The 14,357-nt window shown below is 47.0% G+C and overlaps 1 protein-coding gene across 1 annotated transcript in view; it reads right to left on the bottom strand.

Moving 5' to 3' along the window:
* The window catches only part of RICTOR (RPTOR independent companion of MTOR complex 2), a 3,179,211-nt gene that overhangs the window by 2,306,317 nt on the left and 858,537 nt on the right, over nucleotides 1-14,357 (bottom strand). The window lies entirely within an intron of this gene.

The raw sequence follows: 14,357 nt of genomic DNA, 5'->3' as shown, positions 1-14,357 counted from the left end.
AGGCATGAGGATCATCCTGCTTAGTCTGTCTGCAATCACATTGGTTTTCCCCAGGATGTGCATTGCCACCAAGGCCCATTGGGAAGCTATCGCCCAATTCCATACTCTCATGGCCTCCCTGCATAGTGGGTACGATCTGGTCCCATCGCTTGTTGAGATACCACACTACTGACATGATGTCTGAGTGTATCGCAATAGTCCCTAGAGGGAGGACATCCTGAAGCGCCTGCAATGCTAGGAGCACTGCCCTCATCTCCAGGACATTTATGTGCAAGTCTATCTCGTGCTCCTGCCACGTACCTTGGACCATCCTGCCGAGATAATGCCCCCCCAACCCTATCCAGGAGGCGTCCGTGGTCACTGTGGCTACCGGGTTGGGTGGAACAAAGGGTTTCCCTACGTCTAAATTGTTGGTGCATAGCCACCAACTGAGGTCCTCCTTGCATTTGCCTGTGATTAAGATAGGATGGGATAGCGGTAGTGTTTGAAAGAACCATTAGGCGAATAGGAGCCATTGTAGGATCCTTGTATGTAACCTCGCTAACGGGACCATCATGATAGTGGACGCCATTGTCCCCAGTAACTGAAGAACTAGTCTTGCCCTCACACGTGTCAGAGGCATCATCATCCGAACCTGTCATTGCAACCCTGTGATCCTCTCCATAGGTAGGAATGCTGTCAACCGTATAATGTCCAACTCTGCTCCTATAAATGAGAAACGCTGTGAGGGTAGCAAGGCAGATTTTTTCCAGTTTATTGTGATGCCTAACTGGTGATAAAGATTGATAACAGTATCTCTGTTTTGAAGAAATAGATGCTAGGTGGGGGCGGATAGGAGCCAGTCGTCCAGGTAAGGAAACACCTGGAATCCTTGACGTCTCAAGTGAGCCGTCACCACTGCTATGCTCTTGGTGAACACCCTGGGGGCTGTGGTGAGACCAAAGGGCAGGGCTCGAAACTGGAAGTGCCTGGCTCCCAGCCGGAAGCGTAGATGACATCTGGATGCTCTGTCCATTTTGATGTGGTAATAAGCTTCCTTCAGGTCGATGGAGCATATCCATACTTCCTTTCCCAATAACGGGAGAATTGACTGTAGTGTGATCATCCGTAATTTGGTTTTGTGTACATAATGATTGAGTTGGCTGAGATCCAAAATGGGTCTCAGGTCCCCCGTTCTTTTCGGCACCAAAAAGAATCTCGAGTAAGTCCTTAATCCAATCTGGTCTGGGGGGACTGGTTGGATGACTCCTTTTTCTAGCAGCTGAGAAACCTCCGTTGCTGCCTGACCCCTTTGACTGGGTGGAACGTCTGGGATCCTTTTGACGGGGTGGGGGGGGGTGTGAAGTGAAATGGGATGATGTAACCTCCGGCGATTATCCCTAATACCCATCTGTCCTGGGTGATGTTGACCCAGGCTTCCAGATACTGGGAAATTCCACCGCCGACTGGCTCCGGAGAAGCACAGCCGGGCACACCCTCAGGAATGAGAGTATGGGGAATCGTGGAAGGAGTCACTGTCCCCAGAATTGTGGGGGCCCCCGCTGCCTCTGGGGCGACGTCTTCCTGAATACGACCCTCCTCCCCTGCCTCGGGGGGGGGGGGGTCTCACCCTGTGCGGCAGGAAAATACCTCTGAGATTTTTTTGAACCACATCTTTCCCCCTCGCTGAGCCTTGGGGTAAGGCCTAGACAGTAGGGAAAAACAGACTCCCACGGCAGACAAGGTCTTTCCCTCTTGCTCACACCTGGTGAGTGTGTCTTTCACTTTGGTCCCGAACAAGGAGGAACCATCGAAGGGGGCATCAGTAAAGGAAGACTTAAAGGCCTCCGCAAAGTGACACAGGCGTAGCCAGGCTTGCCTCCTGAGGGCCACCCCTGAACTAGCCGCCCTACTAGCTCCCTCGGCCTCATACGAAATCAGTCACATGGACGAGTAAGCAATGGAGTTGAGGGTCGAGAGCTGAGCGTTGACAGGCTGAGCCACCACCTCAGGCACGTTACCCGTTAGAGTATCTCCTAACTCATTAAGAAGATCTCTCTGCAGCTGCGTGAAATGAGACAAATAATTCAGCGACCACAAGGTAAAGGTCGCTGAAGACAGTGTACACTTCCCGTACCGATCCATAGTCCTAGACTCCTTGTTAGGGGGATGGACCGAAGAGGAAGACTCAGCAACTTCCTTCTGTGTGGCAGCCGCCACCACCATAGCATCTACCAGAACTCCCTTTGTCAAAAATTCCTTCCCTTGGGGAGCAGACAAAAATTTGTTGGGGCATCGAGGAACAGGCTCCATGGAGTCAGGAGTCTCCCACACCCTCCGACAAATAAGGTCCAGGAGCTCGTCGAAGGGTGGAGACACCCAGGAGGCAGAGGGCTGAGCGCCAAAGGCCTTAAGGAATACTGACTCCTCCTCGGAGGGGGTTTTGGAAGGCCAGTCTCCTCTTTGTTTCAAGATCTCCAGGATATTGGAGAATGAAAAATCCTCAGAGGAAGACATAGGGGACCCCTCAGACTCCTCGAGGTCAGTATCGGAAGTGAGAGACTCGTCCTGGGAGTCTATGTGCTTCCTCTTGCAAGATTTCATTCTGGGGGGTTCCTCAGGCACAGACTCTGAGGGCCCCTCAGAAAGAAGGGGACCACTCATGGGGGTATCCTTAGGCCCCTGCGCTCTGCTATCCAAGGATAGGTGGATGTCAGAAGCTCTCGCCGGTGTCGTAGGGGACAGAAGAACCGATCCGAGAGAAGTAGCTGACCTAGCCAGCGCACTCCGCATAGCCTCGAAGGCGGGACCTCCCGAATCAGGGGATCGACCCCCTTCCAAGGCCATGATCGAGACTGGAGTCCCCGCAGCTGAGGCACCAAGGGGTAGGCTCGGAGCCGATGGGTGTTCCGAGACACCCCCCTCGGGCCCGACCAAGGAGACCAGAGTCTCGAACTCTGTGGACGGAGTCGACAGGGTCGGAACCGATGCTGGCACAGAAAAACCCCACTGGGGGATTGGCGCCAGCACATGAATGTCCCTCGGAGCAGAACTTAGCAGCTCCGACGACAAGGATGCGCTCGGAGGAGGAATAGCAGGTACAATCAACAGAGCTGACTCCGGAGCCGACTGGGTCGGAGCCGAGAAAAGTTTGGCCAACACAGGCAACTGTAGGAGCCTCTGCACCACCTTATCTACATCCAAATCGGGAAGTCTGGAGGATTTGGAGGAAATGGATGGAGAACAGGGCCTCCTGTCCGGAGAAGCTTGCCTCAAACTTGGCGACCGGCTCCGAATCGGTTCCAAAATTATCGGAGCGGATGCAGACTCAGTCGATACAGTTACCTCCTGCGGCCTCGAGGTCGGTGGAGCCGAGGAAGCAGATTCCACAATGGAAATTTTACAAGGTGGCTCTGAAACAATAGATGGAGCCGGAGACCTCTTCTTGGATTTGGAGGATTTAGACTTCGACTGGGAGCTGGGAGCCGAACCTAAATCCTCCTCAAAAGACGGTTTTAGCAGTCCCCTTTAGGATCAATTTGTTTTTCCTCTCTTGGAGCACCCGAGGACTAAAGGAGTGGCAGAAACTGCACGACTCCTGAAGGTGGATGGCTCCAAGACAGTAAACACAGACCAAGTGTCCGTCTGTTATAGACATTTTATAGGCACACTTAGTACACTTTTTAAAGCCCGAGGGCTTATGCTCTTTTTGTTCTTTAGACATTCCAACAATTAGTAGCAGCCGCTACTGACAAAAGGCGGGAAACCGCTGACACAGAAAGCAGAGAACAAGAAAGAATACCAACAAGGCACAGGGGAGAACCTCTAAATTAAACGGTTCTCAACTTAAAGTAAGTAAAATAACCAGACAAACACACAAGGAGGACTAGGTCCTCTAACTTAAACAGGCCTAGCCCGAGGGTGCAAGGGATACCACACACAAACACACTCGCAACTTACAAAAATAATGCAGCAACACCACTAAGAACAACTTTACTGAATAAACACAATTAGCCAATAATTAGCGAAAAAATTTCACAAGAAAGATTTTTTTTGCAATACTTAGCCACAGCCAATGAGCCAAGTCGAGACCACGTCCGAGCTCTACAAGCGGCAAACGAGATCTGGGGATGTGGAGCAGTGTATTGTGGGATACCATCTTAGCCCAGCCAATCAAAGACTTTTGAGCTAGTAAATAGGCAGAGTCGGAGCCGATATTCGGCTCCGAACCCACAAGTGAAGAATGTAGGTGAGATAGGACTACATAACATCTGATTGTTTTGTTGACTCAGAAGGTGTGGAATTTGGGGCAAAATCTATGGTGGGCCCTGAGCCAAGTTCCTTAAGATAGGGTACCAGTGCTGGTGTGGCCAGTCTGGAGCAATCAGGATCATCTGTGGTTTTTTTTTGGTCTGGCTTTTAGGAGTACCTTTGAAAGGAGAGACAGTGGTGGGAAGGCATAGACTTTTAGGTTTTTCCAGCTGAACAGAAGAGCATCCACTTTCCATGCTTGTTTGTGATAAGTCCTTGTGCAGAATTTTTGCAGTTGGCAATTCAGAGGGGAGGCAAAAAGATCTATGTCTGGGCATCCCCATTTTTCTGTTATCATGCTGAAGATTTGTGGATTCACTTTCCATTCGCGCGGGTCCATGATATTTCTGCTTAGGTCGTCTGCCAGAGTATTTTCTTTCCTGGCAGGAATTGTGCTTGCAGGTGAACTTGGAACGTTAGAGCTGTGTTCCACAAGGTCATGGCTTGCCTGCATAGGGGATAAGAATGAGTGCCCCCTTGTTTGTTTATGTACCACATTACTGTGGTGTTGTCTGTCTTTAGTAATAGTTGTCCTGGATGTAGAAGGTCCTTGAAAGCTGTTAGGGCATTTTGAACAGCCAACATCTCTTTTTGATTGATGTGAAGATGCATCTGGTCTGTGGTCCACTTGCCCTGAATGCATTTTCCTGCCATGTGTGCCCCCAGGCATAATCCGAAGCATCTGTTGTTCAAGTTTGCCTGGCTGTGGGTTGGGTAAAACACTGACCCTTGTTTAGGTGACATGCCTGAGCCCACCATCGAAACTCTTGTTGTAGGCAGGGAATCATTGGAATTACTGCTTCTAGACTGTGAGAATGTTGAGACCAAACACTTTTTAAGTACCACTGTAATTTCCTCATATGCAGTCTGGCATATGGTATTAGTAGTATGCAGGATGCCATGAATCCCAGGGCCTGCAGAATTTTTCTTGCAGGGAGATGGGACGTTTTTGCCACTAGTTGAAAATATTGAGTTAGTTGCACTTGTTTGTCTGGCGTGAGGGTAAGCCATCTGGGCCGTTGTATTTAAGCTGGCACCCAGGAATGTAATTTGTTGTGAGGGTACTAGTTTTGACTTCTTTTCGTTTACTGTGTACCCTAGAGAAATTAGCAACTTTTTCACAAACGCCAGATGCTGTAGAAGAATGTCCTTTGTCTCTGCTTGAATGAGGCAGTCGTCCACGTATGGATATATTTGAATTCCTTTTTGTCTGCAAAATGCAATTACTGGTGCCAGGCACTTTGTGAAGACCCTGGGCGCAGTAGATAAGCCAAAGGGCAGTGCAGAGAATTGGTAGTGCATTGTACCAGCTTTGAATCTGAGGTATCTTCTGCAATTTTGTCTGATAGTGACATGCAGGTATGCCTCTTTGAGGTCCAGAGTAACAAGCCAAGCCTTCTTGCCCAGCATGGGTAGAAGCTGCTGTAATGTCAACATTTTGAATTTCAGAATCTCCAGGTAAGTAATCAGAATTGAAAGGTCCAGTATAGGCCTCCAGGCTTTGTCCTTTCTGGGGACCAGGAAGAGTCTTGAGTAAAATCCTTGTCCTTGTTCCTGCTGTGGTACTTTTTGTATAGCTCTCATTTCCATGACGGCTGAAATTTGTTTTTGTGCCTCTGCCCATTGATTTTGTGGCAGGTCTGGCATTCCTTTTAGCTTTGATAAAATCTGTAACCTTGAGACACAATATTCAGGACCCATTTGTCTTGGGTGATTGTTTGCCAGTTTTGAGAAAAAAGTGCTAGTTTTCCCCCTAAGGGGGCTTCCAAAAGGGACGTGCTTGGCGTACATAAAGGAAAGTCATTGTGACTGTTTCCTGTAAGGTTGAGACTTGTCCTCATCTCCTTTTGGGGTTGAGGTGCCCCACTGTCGTCTGTTTGAGCCTTGGGGTTGAGATCTGCCTCTTGGGCATCTGTATCTGCCTCTCTGTGGCCTGTCCGACACTGGAAAGGACCAATTTTTTGTTGGCCAATTTCTGCTAAACCGAGGTGGCTGCACCTGTAAGAAATCCTTGACTGTTTGCATAGATTTAGCTTTATCCTCCATTTTCTTTAACACCTCTTCTGCCTTAACACCAAACAAGGTATCATGTTGTAAAGGAGCATCCAATAACTTTGCCTTAACATGATCAGGTAAACTCTGTTCTTTGAGCCAAGTATGTCTTCGAATAACAGAACCTGTAACTGCAGCTCTACAAGAGGCCTCTAAAGAATCAAAACCACATTGCAGAGTATGTTTTCCCACCTGTTCAACTGCATGCAATAAATCCTGCATTTCTTTACAATGAGGAGCTTCTGAGGTAGCTAGCATTTTCTGTTTTAACTGAGCCATTAAATATTGTTGGTACTTAAGCATGTGAAACTGGCAATTTAAAGCTCTTACTGCTAAAGTTGCAGACGTGTGTACTTTCTTCCCCATCTATCCAAAGCTCTGGAATCTGTCAGAGGGTACTGGATTTTTTGCAATGGAAGCCTTAACCCCTTTTGGACCCTGGGAAATAGTTTCTGGATCAGTATAAGGGTTTTTGTAAAGAAACTTGTGAGAGTCATGGACTCTATAATACCTATCTGGCTTGGCTGGAGCAGGGGGCAGAGAGTCAGAAGATAGGCTGGATTCAGAGAACACATCATCCACAATGTCTAGTACAGGTGGGATAGCCAGGGGCCTGTGCTGATGCAATAAGAGGAAATCCCTGAGCCTTTTCTTGGATTCTGAGTAATCCTGACTTTCCCAATTGAAATGTTCCCTCATGGTATGTAAAGTTTCCCCAAAAGAATAATCCTCAGAAGGAGAGGCTGAAGGGATAGATTCCTCAGCATCAGAGTCCTCATAGGGGGGTAAAGAGTATCCTTGGTCTGAAGAGGAATCAGAGGAAAGGAAACCTGATCAGAGGAGTCATAGTCTGTATCCTGCCTAGGCCTTTTCTCAGGAGGGGGATGGGAACCCCTGATTAGAGTAATGAGGTCTTCAGCGATTTTAAACATCTGTTTCTTAGGCATGGAGGACTGTCCAGGAGAATGCTGTACTTGTTTCTTTGTCATTAATGGTACCTTTGTCTTGGCTGTTATTTTAATGGTAAGTTGTGAAGGTCTGAAAACACCCTTAGAAGACGGTGCCTGCTCAGCGGCTCTGGACCCATCTGAGGGATTAGTTTCCGTAGGCCCAATACCTTGAGTTTCCAGAGGCCTAGATGTCTCCACGTGGGAGTCGGAAGCAGCCTGTGGCTCTGAGGCAGCGGGTGTCAGAGGCTGCGAAAGCGCCTCACTGAGAACCGGCGACTGGCCTAGAATAAGAAGTTATGTACCTACCATAACGTTCCATGTTAGTTGTCTTCTCTCGCCTTCTTTCTTGCTTGATGGGTTCGGAGCCGATCCTCGGCTCCACTGCACTTGCTGAGCTCGAGAGTCACTTTTACCAGCTCGAGGCAGCCCCATATCCCATGATGCAAGGCGGTAAGTACCCAGATCTCGTTTGATGACAAAGGGCAATAGCACCAAGCATAAAAACTTCCCAAAGGAAAAAAGAAAGCCTACAGGATGAAAGAAGGACCAGTTCTGAATGGTCTTCAGCATAACAATCTCTTGTAGAAAGGTCTGTCCAGGTCTGGGGGAAGGAGGGAGGGTCGCAAGAAAGAAGGCGAGAGAAGACAACTAACATGGAACGTTATGGTAGGTACATAACTTCTTAATGTTGATTGTCGATCTCGCCTCATTCTTGATGGGACCGCCGCCCCTAGCACCTCTACCTGGGTGGCTCAACGGAACAGACGCTTGAGGACTGTAGAGCCAAAACTGGCTCTGTCCCTGGAGGCCAAGTCCAATTTGTAATGGGAAACAAAAGTATGAGGAGTGGCCCAAGTGGCCGCTGCACAAATAGTGTCTAAAGGAAGTCTAGCTTGAAAGGCTGTAGAAGTAGCTAAGCTCCTAGTTGAATGTGCTTTAGGTTTTGAGCACAGCTGTTTTCCCCTGAGCAGATAAATTTCAGAGATGACAGAAGACAGCCATCTAGATAAAGTCACTTTAGAGACAGGAACGCCTTTCCGGTTATCCGCATAGGAAACAAAGAGTAGATCGGATTTCCTAAATTGTTTAGTTCTGTCCAAATAATATCTGAGTTGGCGCTGGACATCAAGATAATGTAATTTTTGTTCCGATCTGTTTGAATAGTTTGGAAAAAATACAGGGAGATCAATGGATTGATTCAAATTTGCCTTTGAGGCGACCTTAGGCAAAAAGGTCGGATTAGTTCTCAATGATACTCTGTCCTTGTGAAAGACCAAATAGGGGGGTCGAACCGAAAGAGCATGAAGTTCAGACACCCTCCTGGCGATGTAATACCTACTAGGCATAATGTTTTCAATGAACCAAATCTTAGGGACCAAGAAACAACTGGCTCAAAGGGGCTAAGCATCAAGGATGTCAGCACTAAATTTAGATCCCATTGAGGAGGAGGATTCCTGATTGGAGGCTTTAGCAGGAAAATTCCTTTCAAGAAGGCTTTACAAAGCCTATGGGACATGATATTGTGATGTGCGATCCGACATGAAAGTTCGAGATAGCAGCCAGTTGAACTCTAACTGTGGAAGAAGAGGAGCCTGCTTGAAAAATCTCCGCTAAGAAGTCCAAAACTGCCTGAACTGGGGCAGTGAAGGGATCGATATTCTTGGCTTTAGCCCAATAAGAGATTGATGTGAAGATGCATCTGGTCTGTGGTCCACTTGCCCTGAATGCATTTTCCTGCCATGTGTGCTCCCAGGCATAATCCAAGCATCTGTTGTTAAAGTTTGCCTGGCTGTGGGTTGGGTAAAAGACTGACCCTTGTTTAGGTGACATGCCTGAGCCCACCATCGAAACTCTTGTTGTAGGCAGGGAATCATTGGAATTACTGCTTCTAGACTGTGAGAATGTTGAGACCAAACACTTTTTAAGTACCACTGTAATTTCCTCATATGCAGTCTGGCATATGGTATTAGTAGTATGCAGGATGCCATGAATCCCAGGGCCTGCAGAATTTTTCTTGCAGGGAGATGGGACGTTTTTGCCACTAGTTGAAAATATTGAGTTAGTTGCACTTGTTTGTCTGGCGTGAGGGTAAGCCATCTGGGCCGTTGTATTTAAGCTGGCACCCAGGAATGTAATTTGTTGTGAGGGTACTAGTTTTGACTTCTTTTCGTTTACTGTGTACCCTAGAGAAATTAGCAACTTTTTCACAAACGCCAGATGCTGTAGAAGAATGTCCTTTGTCTCTGCTTGAATGAGGCAGTCGTCCACGTATGGATATATTTGAATTCCTTTTTGTCTGCAAAATGCAATTACTGGTGCCAGGCACTTTGTGAAGACCCTGGGCGCAGTAGATAAGCCAAAGGGCAGTGCAGAGAATTGGTAGTGCATTGTACCAGCTTTGAATCTGAGGTATCTTCTGCAATTTTGTCTGATAGTGACATGCAGGTATGCCTCTTTGAGGTCCAGAGTAACAAGCCAAGCCTTCTTGCCCAGCATGGGTAGAAGCTGCTGTAATGTCAACATTTTGAATTTCAGAATCTCCAGGTAAGTAATCAGAATTGAAAGGTCCAGTATAGGCCTCCAGGCTTTGTCCTTTCTGGGGACCAGGAAGAGTCTTGAGTAAAATCCTTGTCCTTGTTCCTGCTGTGGTACTTTTTGTATAGCTCTCATTTCCATGACGGCTGAAATTTGTTTTTGTGCCTCTGCCCATTGATTTTGTGGCAGGTCTGGCATTCCTTTTAGCTTTGATAAAATCTGTAACCTTGAGACACAATATTCAGGACCCATTTGTCTTGGGTGATTGTTTGCCAGTTTTGAGAAAAAAGTGCTAGTTTTCCCCTAAGGGGCTTCCAAAAGGGACGTGCTTGGCGTACATAAAGGAAAGTCATTGTGACTGTTTCCTGTAAGGTTGAGACTTGTCCTCATCTCCTTTTGGGGTTGAGGTGCCCCACTGTCGTCTGTTTGAGCCTTGGGGTTGAGATCTGCCTCTTGGGCCTGTATCTGCCTCTCTGTGGCCTGTCCGACACTGGAAAGGACCAATTTTTGTTGGCCAATTTCTGCTAAACCAGGTGGCTGCACCTGTAAGAAATCCTTGACTGTTTGCATAGATTTAGCTTTATCCTCCATTTTCTTTAACACCTCTTCTGCCTTAACACCAAACAAGGTATCATGTTGTAAAGGAGCATCCAATAACTTTGCCTTAACATGATCAGGTAAACTCTGTTCTTTGAACCAAGTATGTCTTCGAATAACAGAACCTGTAACTGCAGCTCTACAAGAGGCCTCTAAAGAATCAAAACCACATTGCAGAGTATGTTTTCTCATCTGTTCAACTGCATGCAATAAATCCTGCATTTCTTTACAATGAGGAGTTTGAGTTAGCTAGCATTTTCTGTTTTAACTGAGCCATTAAATATTGTTGGTACTTAAGCATGTGAAACTGGCAATTTAAAGCTCTTACTGCTAAAGTTGCTGACGTGTGTACTTTCTTCCCCATCTATCCAAAGCTCTGGAATCTGTCAGAGGGTACTGGATTTTTTGCAATGGAAGCCTTAACCCCTTTTGGACCCTGGGAAATAGTTTCTGGATCAGTATAAGGGTTTTTGTAAAGAAACTTGTGAGAGTCATGGACTCTATAATACCTATCTGGCTTGGCTGGAGCAGGGGGCAGAGAGTCAGAAGATAGGCTGTGGATTCAGAGAACACATCATCCACAATGTCTAGTACAGGCGGGATTAGCCAGGGGCCTGTGCTGATGCAATAAGAGGAAATCCCTGAGCCTTTTCTTGGATTCTGAGTAATCCTGACTTTCCCAATTGAAATGTTCCCTCATGGTATGTAAAGTTTCCCCAAAAGAATAATCCTCAGGAGGAGAGGCTGAAGGGATAGATTCCTCAGCATCAGAGTCCTCATAGGGGGGTAAAGAGTATCCTTGGTCTGAAGAGGAATCAGAGGAAAGGAAACCTGATCAGAGGAGTCATAGTCTGTATCCTGCCTATGCCTTTTCTCAGGAGGGGGATGGGAACCCCTGATTAGAGTAATGAGGTCTTCAGCGATTTTAAACATCTGTTTCTTAGGCATGGAGGACTGTCCAGGAGAATGCTGTACTTGTTTTTTTGTCTTTAATGGTACCTTTGTCTTGGCTGTTATTTTAATGGTAAGTTGTGAAGGTCTGAAAACACCCTCAGAAGACGGTGCCTGCTCAGCGGCTCTAGACCCATCTGAGGGATAAGTTTCCATAGGCCCAATACCTTGAGTTTCCAGAGGCCTAGATGTCTCCACGTGGGAGTCGGAAGCAGCCTGTGGCTCTGAGGTAGCGGGTGTCAGAGGCTGCGAAAGCGCCTCACTGAGAACCGGCGACTGGCCTAGAAGAGGTTTCTTCATCAGTTTTGGACCTCGGATGCCTGTCTTTATCCTTGTCTTTGCATTTTTTCGGTATTGAGGTAGTCGGCTGATCCAACGGCATGGTATAATTGAACCTTCGGCCAAAGTAGTGTAAAGCAAAATCAAAATGTCTTTTTATAGTGCGTTTGTTGAATCTAGCACAAAACCGACAACTAGTGACGTCGTGATCAGGGCCTAGGCATGGAATACAGTAAGAGTGGAAGTCCTTATGAGGTATTTGCTTCCCACAAGAAATACAATTAACAACTTTTTCTGGCTTCGGTCTGAGGCAAAAAAAAGGTTTCCCCAACGGGGTACTTAGCTTTATTGAAGACTGCGGATCTGAAATTCGACTTCGAAAATCTCAGGAGTTGGCCAAACGGCACTTGCGAACTGCTTCTGCTTTGGGCACCGCGCGGCAAGAAAGACTGAGGAAAATGTAGTCGGATGCATATTGTATACCCCTGGCGCACTGACGTCAGGGAAGAGGCGACAGTAACGGACGCCAGACCAAGAATTTGGAACTCGGGCCGACTGCAGGTAGCCTGCCGGCAGATAACCCAAGTGTAATGACTGCAACAGTGAAACACGATGAATATCATGCAGTCGACGCCATTACATCAGTTTTTTTTTACCCAGATGTCAGGTGCCCCCTTAATGGGAAGCAATTAAATCTGTAAATATGCAAGGTTATACCTCCAACAAAAAAGCAAATGCACCAAAAATCAGTAAAGGAAAGGAGAGATATATCCAAAAAGAAAAAGAAGGGGCTGGAGGGAGGGTAACTAAGACTGCAAATGCGAATACACACGAACATCTACAATTATGGTAAGTGTACACAACTGTACTATGTTCCTCGTGTTTCACTGTTACAGTCATCACTTTTGAGCAGACTCCCAAAGCTAAGGATGGGAGGAGGAATTTAAATAGAATTAGGACCAGCTAAAAGGCCCTGCAAGACTGCAGAGACAAAGCCAGCTCTGGATTTAGAGAAAATTGGCAGATGATAATTCTTGGTTAAAGTATGTAGAGAACTCAAAGTAGCAGCTTCCAGGATGTCCCTGGTAGGGACACCTCTGAGAAAGGCTGTAGAGGTAGATGCAGCCCTGGTAGAATGGGGTCTGATCCCCTGTGGGACAGGTTTTCCATGGTGTTTTTAGCAAAAAAGAATGCAATGGCCTATCCATTTGGAAATGGTTTGCTTTGAAATAGCCTTCCCCACTGCCCCTGCAGCAAATGCCACCAGCAGTTGATCAAATTTCCTTTGAGATTTTGCTCTGTCCAACTAGAATCTATGTTGTCTGTGCATGTCTAAGGAGTGCAGAATCAGTTCCCCTTTGTTCTGTGGATTAGGAAAGTAGGTTGGCAAATGTATGGACTGATTAAAGGCCACACTGGATACCACCTTGGGCATGAAGGAGAGATTGGTCCTGAGGGACACCCTGTCTGCATAAAAGATGATGAAAGGCTCCACTGTCATGAGGACCTGCAATTCAGATACCCTTCTTGCCGAAGTGATTGCTAAAAGGAAAGCTGTTTTCCAAGAATGGAATTTTAAGTCCGCAGTGGCAGCTGGCTCGAAAGGAGGAAGGGTGAGCTTTTCCAATACAAAGTTGAGGTCCCAGGCTGGAGTTGGAGCTCTCCTGGGTGGTCGTAGATTTTTGGCCCCTCTGAGGAACCGCTTAAGCAGTGGATGAGAGAAGAGGGGTGGTTCTGTCTTATAATGAGCTGAGATGGCTGAGGCGTGAATTCTGATGGAGGAGAAAGACAGGCCTTAATGAAGCATCTCAGTTAAGTATTGTAAGATCTGAGGTAAATCGGGCACTGTTGTGCTCATCCCTTGAGATTGGTTGCAGGCAAAGAATCTTTTCCATTTTCCAGCATAAGACTTTCTGGTACTAGGCCTCCTTGCCTCTAAAATGATATCCATCACTGGTTTACTGAGGGATGGTAAAGGAGAAATTATGTAATTAGCCAGGCAGCTAGATTCAGTGTTTGAAGTTGAGGATGTAGAATTTGGTTCTCCTGCTGAGACAATAGAGTAGGAGTCTGAGGCAAATGCCATGGGTCCCACAGTGACACACTGCGCAAGAGGGGGTACCGGTGTTGGCATGGCCAGTCTGGTGCAATCAAAATCGTCCCTGGTTTGTCTTGTTTGATCTTCAGTAGTACTTTGGAGAGCAGAGGCAGAGGACGAAAGTCACAAACCAAGAAGTTATGTTCTCACCATAACGTTCGATGTATGTAGTCCATCTCGCCTCACATTCTTACCTGTGGGGTCGAAGCCAAATGTCGGCTCTGACTCGGCCATACTTTAGCTCGAAGTCTTTCAATTGGCTGGGCTAAGATGGTATCCCATGCTGCACTGCTCTCTATCCCCAGATCTAGTTTGCTGCAAGCACCAGCACTCACTCTCTATGCATAACAACACCTAAGGAAGGAAGAACAAACCAAAAATGAAGGGAACTCTGAAACCAGGCCTAAACTCCAGATCCTCCAATACAGGGGAAGGTGGGGGTGTAAGTAAGAATGTGAGGCGAGATGGACTACATACATCGAACGTTATGGTGAGTACATAACTTCTTGATGTCATGTAGTCCAATCTCGCTTACATTCTTACCCGTGGGACAACGTCCCAAGCACTTAAATCCTGGGAGGCTCAGTGGAAAGTACTCCTGAGCA

This window comes from Protopterus annectens, chromosome 1.part0, assembly GCF_019279795.1.
Source record: "Protopterus annectens isolate FY-2018-M chromosome 1.part0, PAN1.0, whole genome shotgun sequence".
Classification (NCBI taxonomy): domain Eukaryota; kingdom Metazoa; phylum Chordata; order Ceratodontiformes; family Protopteridae; genus Protopterus; species Protopterus annectens.
This window is presented reverse-complemented; position numbering and strand designations above follow the sequence as displayed.